At 41.8% G+C, this 9,041-nt stretch overlaps 1 long non-coding RNA gene across 1 annotated transcript; it reads right to left on the bottom strand.

Moving 5' to 3' along the window:
• Positions 1–2,168: 2,168 nt before the first annotated feature.
• On the bottom strand, positions 2,169–8,713 carry LOC120650175. The gene is made up of 5 exons (XR_005665530.1): positions 8,506–8,713; positions 8,124–8,346; positions 7,922–8,042; positions 5,819–6,021; positions 2,169–3,618 (listed from the first exon to the last, which is right to left on the bottom strand). It is a non-coding gene; the product is annotated as an uncharacterized LOC120650175 (long non-coding RNA).
• Between the last annotated feature and the right edge of the window lie 328 nt (positions 8,714–9,041).

Below are 9,041 nucleotides of genomic sequence, written 5' to 3' on the forward strand. Positions count from 1 at the left end.
CATATGTTATATCTAGGTGCATATCAAAGACTATAAATCTAGAAAAGTCAAAACAAGCTACATTTTGGAACGGAGAGAGTAATTCGACGTAGAGGCAAAGTTGGCGAACTAATTCATGTTCGGTTAGGAGAGCGGCATTTTATTTGCTTCGTCGTTAGTTGTTTCCAAAATAATGCTGAATCAGCAAATCCCTAAATTCTCTAGCTTGTACAGGCTCCAAACCTTGGGAGCAATGATTTCTTTTCTTTGTAAAAGGAATAATACTAATATATAGCAGTCAAGATATACTTACGTTGAGCCCATCGCCGTTCTCGTGTAAGTGTGCGTCCTCATGTTCGCAAACGCTTTTGATAGACAAAAATCTGCAATTTTCGGCACCATATGCTCGTCCAGCAAGATGTTGCTGGGCTTTAAGCGCATGTGCGGAATGGTATTATTGCATACCTCGTGAAGGTATTGCAAGCCAGCACAAATACCCCGTATAATTTCGTAGCGAATTGACCATCTAAGAGGCGTGCGCTGATTATTTGCCGAGCCTGCATACATATATAAGGACGTAAATGTGCAAAATAAGCATACGCATCTTGAAGCATATGCATACATATTGTTACGATTGCAGTATAGTATATTGTTAAAGGGCCAAAATCCTCAATTTTCAGCACCATAAACATCCCAAAATATATATGTTTGGATTTATGGCTATGTGCAAGACAGTAAATAAACACTAAGTAAATCTGACTGGAGGAAGTAATTTAATTTAATATATTATCTAAGTCTGATACATATACGAGAGTATGACCGAGATCGAGGGAAGCCGACGTACCAAATATGTGTCTGTCAAGAGAACCTCGGCTGAAATATTCATTGCAAATATACAAACCACGGTTGCCAAAACGAAACCACCCGTCAACATTGCAAAACCCTATCAGCCGCACCACATTCCTGTGCTCAAGTTTTGCGAGCAACTTTAGTTCGTCCAAGAGTGATTTTGCTGCAACTTGATCAGCAACGTGCTTGATTGCTAGGATCGTGTATTTTCCATAGATCTTGAATCCCCCCTAGATTATATACAGTTGTACCTACACGTTAGTCCACCAAAAAATTTGAAAAACCATAATCTTTCCAAATTTCTAAAGCATGCAATCTTTCCATTACAAATTTTATTTTGGTCTAACACGCATCACCGTCTGGTGGACCTGAAGCGTATATGATAAGAACTGAATAACAACACTATATTATAACCTAAACACACTCGAATACCATAAGAACGTGAAAATGCAACAAAATCCGTGAAAAAAATATTTTTATATAGGGCAAGAATCACATGGTTCTGGAAGGTCAGTTAGAGTTGTGAGGGAGGATAGTCACTTGTACTTCTTTTTTTTTTTTTGAAGTTGTGCTAAAAAATTTGCGGTCAGCTTCATTAAAATCTCGTTCTCTTATCGTGGTTGCTTCAAATCCGTCATCTAAGATTTGCACGAGATTCATCTAGGTGAAAACTCGTGTCGTACTCGCAATATCCTTTCAAGATGCAGAACTATTGTGCATAGTGACAAGTATCGTATTCTAACAGGCTAAATGCCCTGTTTGCTTGCAGAAATTAAAATGGTGGACTAGCCGTAGACTATATTGTGAAAATTCAATTTGGTTAAACTAACAAGCTCACGAGGCTCCTCAAGAGGGGAGATTAATCGATGCAAATTAAATCACTCAAATACGAAAAGTGTAGCATTATTTCACAAGAAATTGTGCAACATGATCGCAACCGTTAAATTAGATATTCTAAGACGAAAGGTGGTGAACAAATGTACACAAGAACAGGTGACCCAAGCTGTAGCATCAAGCATGGGAAGCAACATAGCCTCTTTTACTTTACTATCTTCCTTTTCTCTGGGGAAGAGGAGGACGTGGAGGTACTCTTGCCTTTCAAGTTGGGATTACGGCGGCCTAATCCCACTTAGGGCTAATTTGGAAACTCGTATCCTTTTGGGATCCCTGACTTTTTCTAAGGTGAGCAATCCATGGAGATGTCATTTGAATAAGACATTCACTTGTCTTCTCTATGGGAGGTTTTCCTTGGGTTTAGCTCCCCATGCTTCCAAATTAGGCCTTAATGCTGTCATTCCCCCGAGGAAGGTTCAAGGACAGCTTGACGCCTCGACAGTAATGGCGGCAGCCCGCTCGGATGCGCTGAAGCGAAACGCCGATTTTTTTTCTTGTGACTTGGAGAACAAATCGATATTTGGATAGGACCACACATGGACAGGCTCTATTTTGGCACAGATAGGATCAGGTCCAAACACAATCCCAGATGAAATTAGAATATCATCAAATTAATTAACTGTTTACTTTAAGATTAGCTAGCAAATATGCTTATGTGTTGCTACAGCGGTCAAAAAGGCACCATACGGGTCATGCAGATTATTTCTCTTCGATGGGTTTTCTTCGATGCGGATTTTGTTGTGTTTTCATATTCTTATTGTATTCAAGTCTGTTTAGATTACAATATAGTATTTTTGTTCGTATTATAAATGCTTTCATCCACTAGTTGGTGATATTGTTGGACCAAACTAATTCTTTTTGGAAACGTACGTGCTTTAAAAATAGGTAAAAGTAGTTTCTATGAAAAGGATCACTGGAGCAAAACTCCAAAATTTATTGGACTCTATTTGTACCATGAATAAATGAAAGAAACAATAATTTGGGCGTGTCGAGATTAGGACATGGTTAGTTTGTCCAGATGGAACTTAAACATCACAAAAAGGAAGACACCACTAACCTTTAGCGACTTGCAGCTCTGGTTAAAATGACAGCTCTAATAACAGTGACATATATTATTCCCACAGAAAACTAAAATGGAATATTTACTGAAACATGTGAGGAGGTAATATATGATGTTTTCATTAACTGAATTCAGCGTCTACCCAAAACTATCTCACTATAACTGAGCTATTAGAACGGATGGTAAATTATATATCGCAATATACCTTTGTCTTGTATATGCAGGAATGATTTGATTTTTGAAAAGAAATAAAAATTTTCTTCTTCCCAGGTTATCTACTTAGTTAAGTTATCCATTAGCTTCGCACTTGGACTAGTATCTTGCAAAACAACAAAAGTCAATAGCATCTCAATTGTTGGCTTGGCTAATCAAAGAGTTTTTTAATCCAGACGTACGAGTGGCGGTCTAGTCTTTGAATTGATAGTCATTAGCGGGCTTGTATGTTAGTGCTTTTTTATATGTGTGCATCCTAGTTATGCAGAGGCTAGGATTTTTTTTCAAAGTTACGTATCAACTCAATGTAATCTTGAAAATTAATATAGTTTCCCTTATGAAAAAACATCTTTGTCTTGTATGAAGTCTGTTTATGAAACAAGTTTTGCCCATAAATTTTGAATTCGCTTTAGTAGGAGACCTGACTGAATATATAGACGTACCTTGAAGACCTTACCGAATCCACCTTCTCCAATTACATCTCCAAAGCCCGTCGTGGCAGTTCTTATATTGTCATAAGAAAATACTGTTAGATTAGTTAACTTCAGAATATGTGTTACCTTCCTATTAGTAACACGCTTGATAGCTAGGCTCATGACATTTCCATCGATTTTGAATTTCCCCTACATTATAGAGTTGTAGAATTTTAGTCCACTAAAAAAATAAACACTTGAAAAAAATATTGTTACACTATTTCTATCGAACCAAAATAAGTTTAGAAGCATGTTAAGGCCTCTTTTCGTTACACCATTGAACTCAGATTATACCATAAATGGAAAAACATATTGGGTGAATAAATGGAAAAACATATTGGGTGAATAAATGAAAGAACAATTTGGGTGTGTCGAGACACGACCGCGGTTGTTGGTTTGTCCATTGTAGAAACTCAAAGGTTGCCAATGGGCCTCTAGTTGAATTGATTAGGTGGCTCTTGTAGCACTCTTCAGGTCCCGGGTTCAAATTCCCAGGGTTCAAATCCCCATAGGAGCGAATTTTAGGCGCCAGAGTGTTTTCTCGACCGGGAAGCCGATTGCTTCCTCTTAATGAAATACGGTGGAACTATCATACCCCTCTGGTCTCTGATCAAGTTTTTATAAACTCAAAGGAAGACACAAAACATTATTTTAGCGATAGGCTACTCAAGTTAAAAGTACAACTCTAATAAGGGAGACATATATGATGTTCTTCACCAGGTGATACCCCGCGTGCGTTGCTGCGGAATTTTTTAAACAAAACTTTAAGGTGAGATTTGAAAATAGAAACACTAAAGTAATTGGCAACATTCACAGAAAATCGATGGAAGACATAAATAGATAGTCCTAGTAGTTGGTGATGTGGTGTCTGGTATAATGAGTTCCTATATGATGTGGATAACTTGCATATTGAGAGAAATAAAGCTAATGGCTTTAGTTAGTGCCATCTATATAGGATATACAGAGGATATGAATTTTACTTGCATGATATTTTTTTATCGGATCTGGTAAAAATCAATAAGCTAATAGAAGAAACAGCAATAGAATATTTGATCACATTATAGAAGAATATAAGTGATTAAAAAATAGCGTATTTATATGACTTTATGTTAATAGATTAAAGATTAAAAGTATTGCACAGAGTAGAGATGACATGGACATTTTTTGTAATTAATAAGGGGACATGAATAGATTGCATGAAAGAATTGCAAGTTAGTTGGACACTTATTGGGGAACAATGTGGACACCTTGTATGAAGAGAGAAATAGTTAATGGGTGCCATCTATATAGGATATAGATTAACAAATTGAGCAGCAACCCTCATCTATCTCATTATGATAGAACTATTTAACATTTCCTAAGTATTTTGCAAATGGCCATGAGTTTGTTTTCATAGTTTAGAGATTTACAACTACAAAAACACCCATCCCCACCAGCTAAACCCTACATGAAAAATTGGACCAATATAGATAAGACATCACTACCTAATAACACGGGCTAGAACCTCGAAGTGGTAAGGCCAATCTCAGTGCATAGTTATCAAGACTCAAAACTAGATAAACGTGCCAATAATGGAGTTTCATGGGGATGAAACTCCTCTCTCATCCCATGAAACTCCATCGTTCTCTCTCCTCACCATGTCATCAAAACTGATGATGTGGCAAAGAATTTAATGTCATAAAACTTTCTATAAAACTCCCATTGAGACTGGCCTAAGACATATAAATACCTCAATGATTATATCTGAACCTCTCGTACAGACTGGAAACCTTGGGGGGAGCAATTAATAATTTCCTTTATAAAAGGAATATCAGTCAAGATATATACGTACGGCGTACCCATCCTTGTTTGGGTGTAAGCATGAAATCAACAATAATGAGTAATGAGTAAAACCTGTTGTACTAATGAAGTACTTGCTCCAGCCTTATCAAACTTCTCAGCACTTCTCAGCAGTGGCAGATCCCGAGCAAAGTCTTTGGAAGGGCATTCCCAACTCTACATATAGAGTGGTTTCTATATCATTAATTATACTATCACATAAGACTTTTAGCTTATGAAACACTAAAAACATAGCCTGGTCCTCAAATAAAATCATTATCAAAATTTTAATATATATGACAAGTGAAATCTAATGGCCAAAGTATCATCTTGTTGATATTTAAAAGTAAAAATAGAACTTTTTGAGACAATATACTACTCTTATATATAGAAAGTAGTTGTTAGGGCTCTAGAAGTGCCATTTTAGGGAACAATTTACTTCATCTAGAATCTCTAACAAAAAGAAGTTAAAACAAAGGTGGCCAAGATCTCAGAATAGATAGTACTGTATTAGTTTGGTGATGAGTAAAACCTGTGCTACTAATGAAGTACTCGTGCCTGCCTCATCAAACTTATCAGCACTTCCCACCTCCAACATTTCAATTATACGATGTGTAGAAGGTCTGTTCTCTTTGTTGGGATCAATGCACATTTTGGCCATTTCAGCGCACACTCTTGCTGCAACGGTATGTCTCGCTCTGATATCTCTAGCCTATCGTTCCAAGTTTTAAGTACCTGCAATTTTGCAGTAGTGAGTACAATTCAAGATAAGCAGGGTGGACGTATTGGAAAATGAAATACGTAATATAAAAATTGTAGTACAGAACATTTAAGATTTAAATAAGGTTTTACTGATAGTAATTAAGTGTGCCTAGATTATGTTATCAATTGGGTGGATCAAAAGCCCCCCCCCCCTCACATCGCCCCCGAGGGGCGACCTGAGTGGTCCGCTGCCCCTAGCCCCTCCGCCTCCCTTTCCTCACCTCGCCACCGCTAGAGGGCCTCTGCGCGGAAGCCCGCTGGGCTCAAGGACGGCGGCGGCGGGGCCTCTTCCTCACGTGCCTCTCCCCTCCATTCCAGTATCTCTCTTCCTCCCTACTCGATGGGCCAGCATGGCTGGGGGCTCCGGCGCCAGCGGCCGGCGTCAGATCCACCTCGCGCCGGGCCGGATCTGCCCTCTCCCCGCTCAAGACGGCAAGGGCGGGGCATCCTCGGCGTCTCGCTGCTGCCGGCGGCCGGCATGCCGTCCTGGTCCTGCAGCTCGCCTGGTGGCCGGATCCGGCTCCTTGGAGGCTGGATCTGGCCGCTGGGCGCGGCGCGGAGCCCGGCCGTGTCGTGTGCGAAGATGCCGTCGCAGGCGCCTCCCTCGGTGTGGCCGCGGCCATCATGGCAGCCGGGGGGCAGCCGGGGTGGCCGCCCTGTCGCCATGCCTCCTCTTCCCTATGCCTCCATGCCTCCACAATCACCTCTCCACTTGATTGGCGCGGTGGTCACGTAAATCGACCTGCTCCTCTTCAAGACAAGCTGAGGTATGAGCATGGTGGCCGTTCCTTTGTGCCTCGTCTCGTGCTTCAGTTGGACTCTACCGTGGCTCCGCATGTGTCCGCTGCTGGCGCCTCTACTTCGTCGACGCTCTCCTTGTTGATGGAGACTCCAAACCAATTGCTCGGTGGTGAAGTTCGTCCTTTGCCGGCCCTCCCTCCTTTGGGGCTTCCTCCCCTCAAAGGGCGTTGGATGGCGGTGGGTGGCGCCCGGATGTGCCTTACTTGGTGTCGCTGTCAGCTCGAAGGGAGGTCGTCGTTTCCGGCGACATTCTGGTCAAGTTGTCTCCCCCAGCCTTAGCCCCCATTCTGTTGGGCGAGCCCTCCCAATTCGTAGGAGGGTGGCTCATAGGGCGGCGTAGCTGCGAGGGGTGGGTGGATGCAATTTGGCTCTTGTGAACCTGGCAAGCAAGTTGTTCGGTTGCGGCTCCCATTGAGTTGGTTTCTACCGTGGTTCCGCAAGTGTCCGTTGCTGGCGCCTCTACTTCGTCGGCACTCTCCTTGTTGATGGAGACTCCAAACCAATTGCCGGGTGGTGAAGTTCGCCCTTTGCCGGCCCTCCCTCCTTTGGGGTTTCCTCCCCTCAAAGGGCGTTGGATGGTGGTGGACGGCACCCGGATGTGCCTTACTTGGTGTCGTTGTCAACTCGAAGGGAGGTCGTCGTTTCTGGCGACATTCTGGTCAAGTTGTCCCCCCCCAGCCTTAGCCCCCATTCTGTTGGGCGAGCCCTCCCAAATCGTAGGAGGGTGGCTCACAGGGCGGCGTAGTTGCGAGGGGTGGGTGGATGCATTTTGGCTCTTGTGAACCTGGCAAGCAAGTTGTTTGGTTGCGGCTCCCATGGACGATTGGTAGAAAACTTTTGGTGTACTCTTGAGCTGTATTAGAATTTGTGATGTGTCCATGTAACCTCTCTTGTATTTTCTCTCTTTTTGGCTTAGCTGACCTCACGTTGTTCTCGCTCGGCTTGCCGAGATAATCTTTGTAAGTGTCATTGTAACGGCTCCGTCTCGTTTATGTTATCAATTCAAACATTATCCAATTTCCATCTGCAGGCCTATTCGTATCAATTTCAGAAAGAAGGCAATTGTTCTTACATTCTCTTCTGCGGAAGTTGCCTTGTTTCCTGTCAGCATCTCATTAATTATAACACCAAGACTATATATATCTAGCTTCAATGTGATGTGTCCATCGAAAAACTCTTGTGGCAAATATCCTCTATATAAAAATATACATAATTACTGTGATGATGAATGGAAAATGAAACGAAGAGCTTTCGAGAGCGCTTAGCAATCTTACATTGATCCAATCAGTTTTGATGTAATAGCCTTGCTTTGGTCTTCGTCAAAGCACCTTGAGAGACCAAAGTCAGCAATTTTTGGCAGCATGTTGTCATCTAGCAGTATATTGGCAGGTTTGAGATCTGCATGGACAATACGCTTCTCATGAAGATAATGTAAAGCATCACATATTCCCTTGATTATTTGATAGCGTATCCTCCATTCTAGTCCACAAGATGCAGCTGTGAAAAGGACAGTAGGACGGGTTACACATTTCGTATATATTATTATATTATATAATGTAAAGCTTCTAATGCCAAATAGTACCACACAGTATATCTTTCAATAATTATAAATTTAAAAAACAAAACAATTTTCACGGAAGAAAATAATGATCCTACCGGTGATATGCTCCTGGAGACACTTAGGTACAAACTCAAAGCAGAGTAACCTGTTTCGTTGATCTGCTATGACAGGCTTGCCATCATATTCTACCGATTTTTGCTGTGTTTCATCACAGTACCCCAGAAATCGCACTACGTTCTTATGCCGTAAATTCATCAGACAGTGCATCTCTTTTTTGAATTTTTCCTCGTCCACATCGATCGTCTCTAACAGGGGCGGAGACAGGGGGGCAGGGGCCATGGCCCCCATAACGTTGGTGTAACTACACATAAAATTTCCGAATCTCATTGCTAATGTTGCTCATTAATAAGGTGTGGCCCCTCCTGATTGTTGGTATTAGTAAATTGGCTCCCTCTATGTTTCAATCCTGGCTCTGCCCCTAGTCTCTAATAACTTCTTCACAGCGACCGGCTTGTTTCCAAGCATTCCCTGCAATCGCAGCTCGCCTTGTCAGCATGTATGTAGATGAGTTTATAAAACAGAGCAGCGGTTAAGAAAAGGCGCAACAGGGTGGGGAGAGTCGTCGAGGATT

Source organism: Panicum virgatum, chromosome 9K (assembly GCF_016808335.1).
Source record: "Panicum virgatum strain AP13 chromosome 9K, P.virgatum_v5, whole genome shotgun sequence".
Classification (NCBI taxonomy): Eukaryota; Viridiplantae; Streptophyta; class Magnoliopsida; order Poales; family Poaceae; genus Panicum; species Panicum virgatum.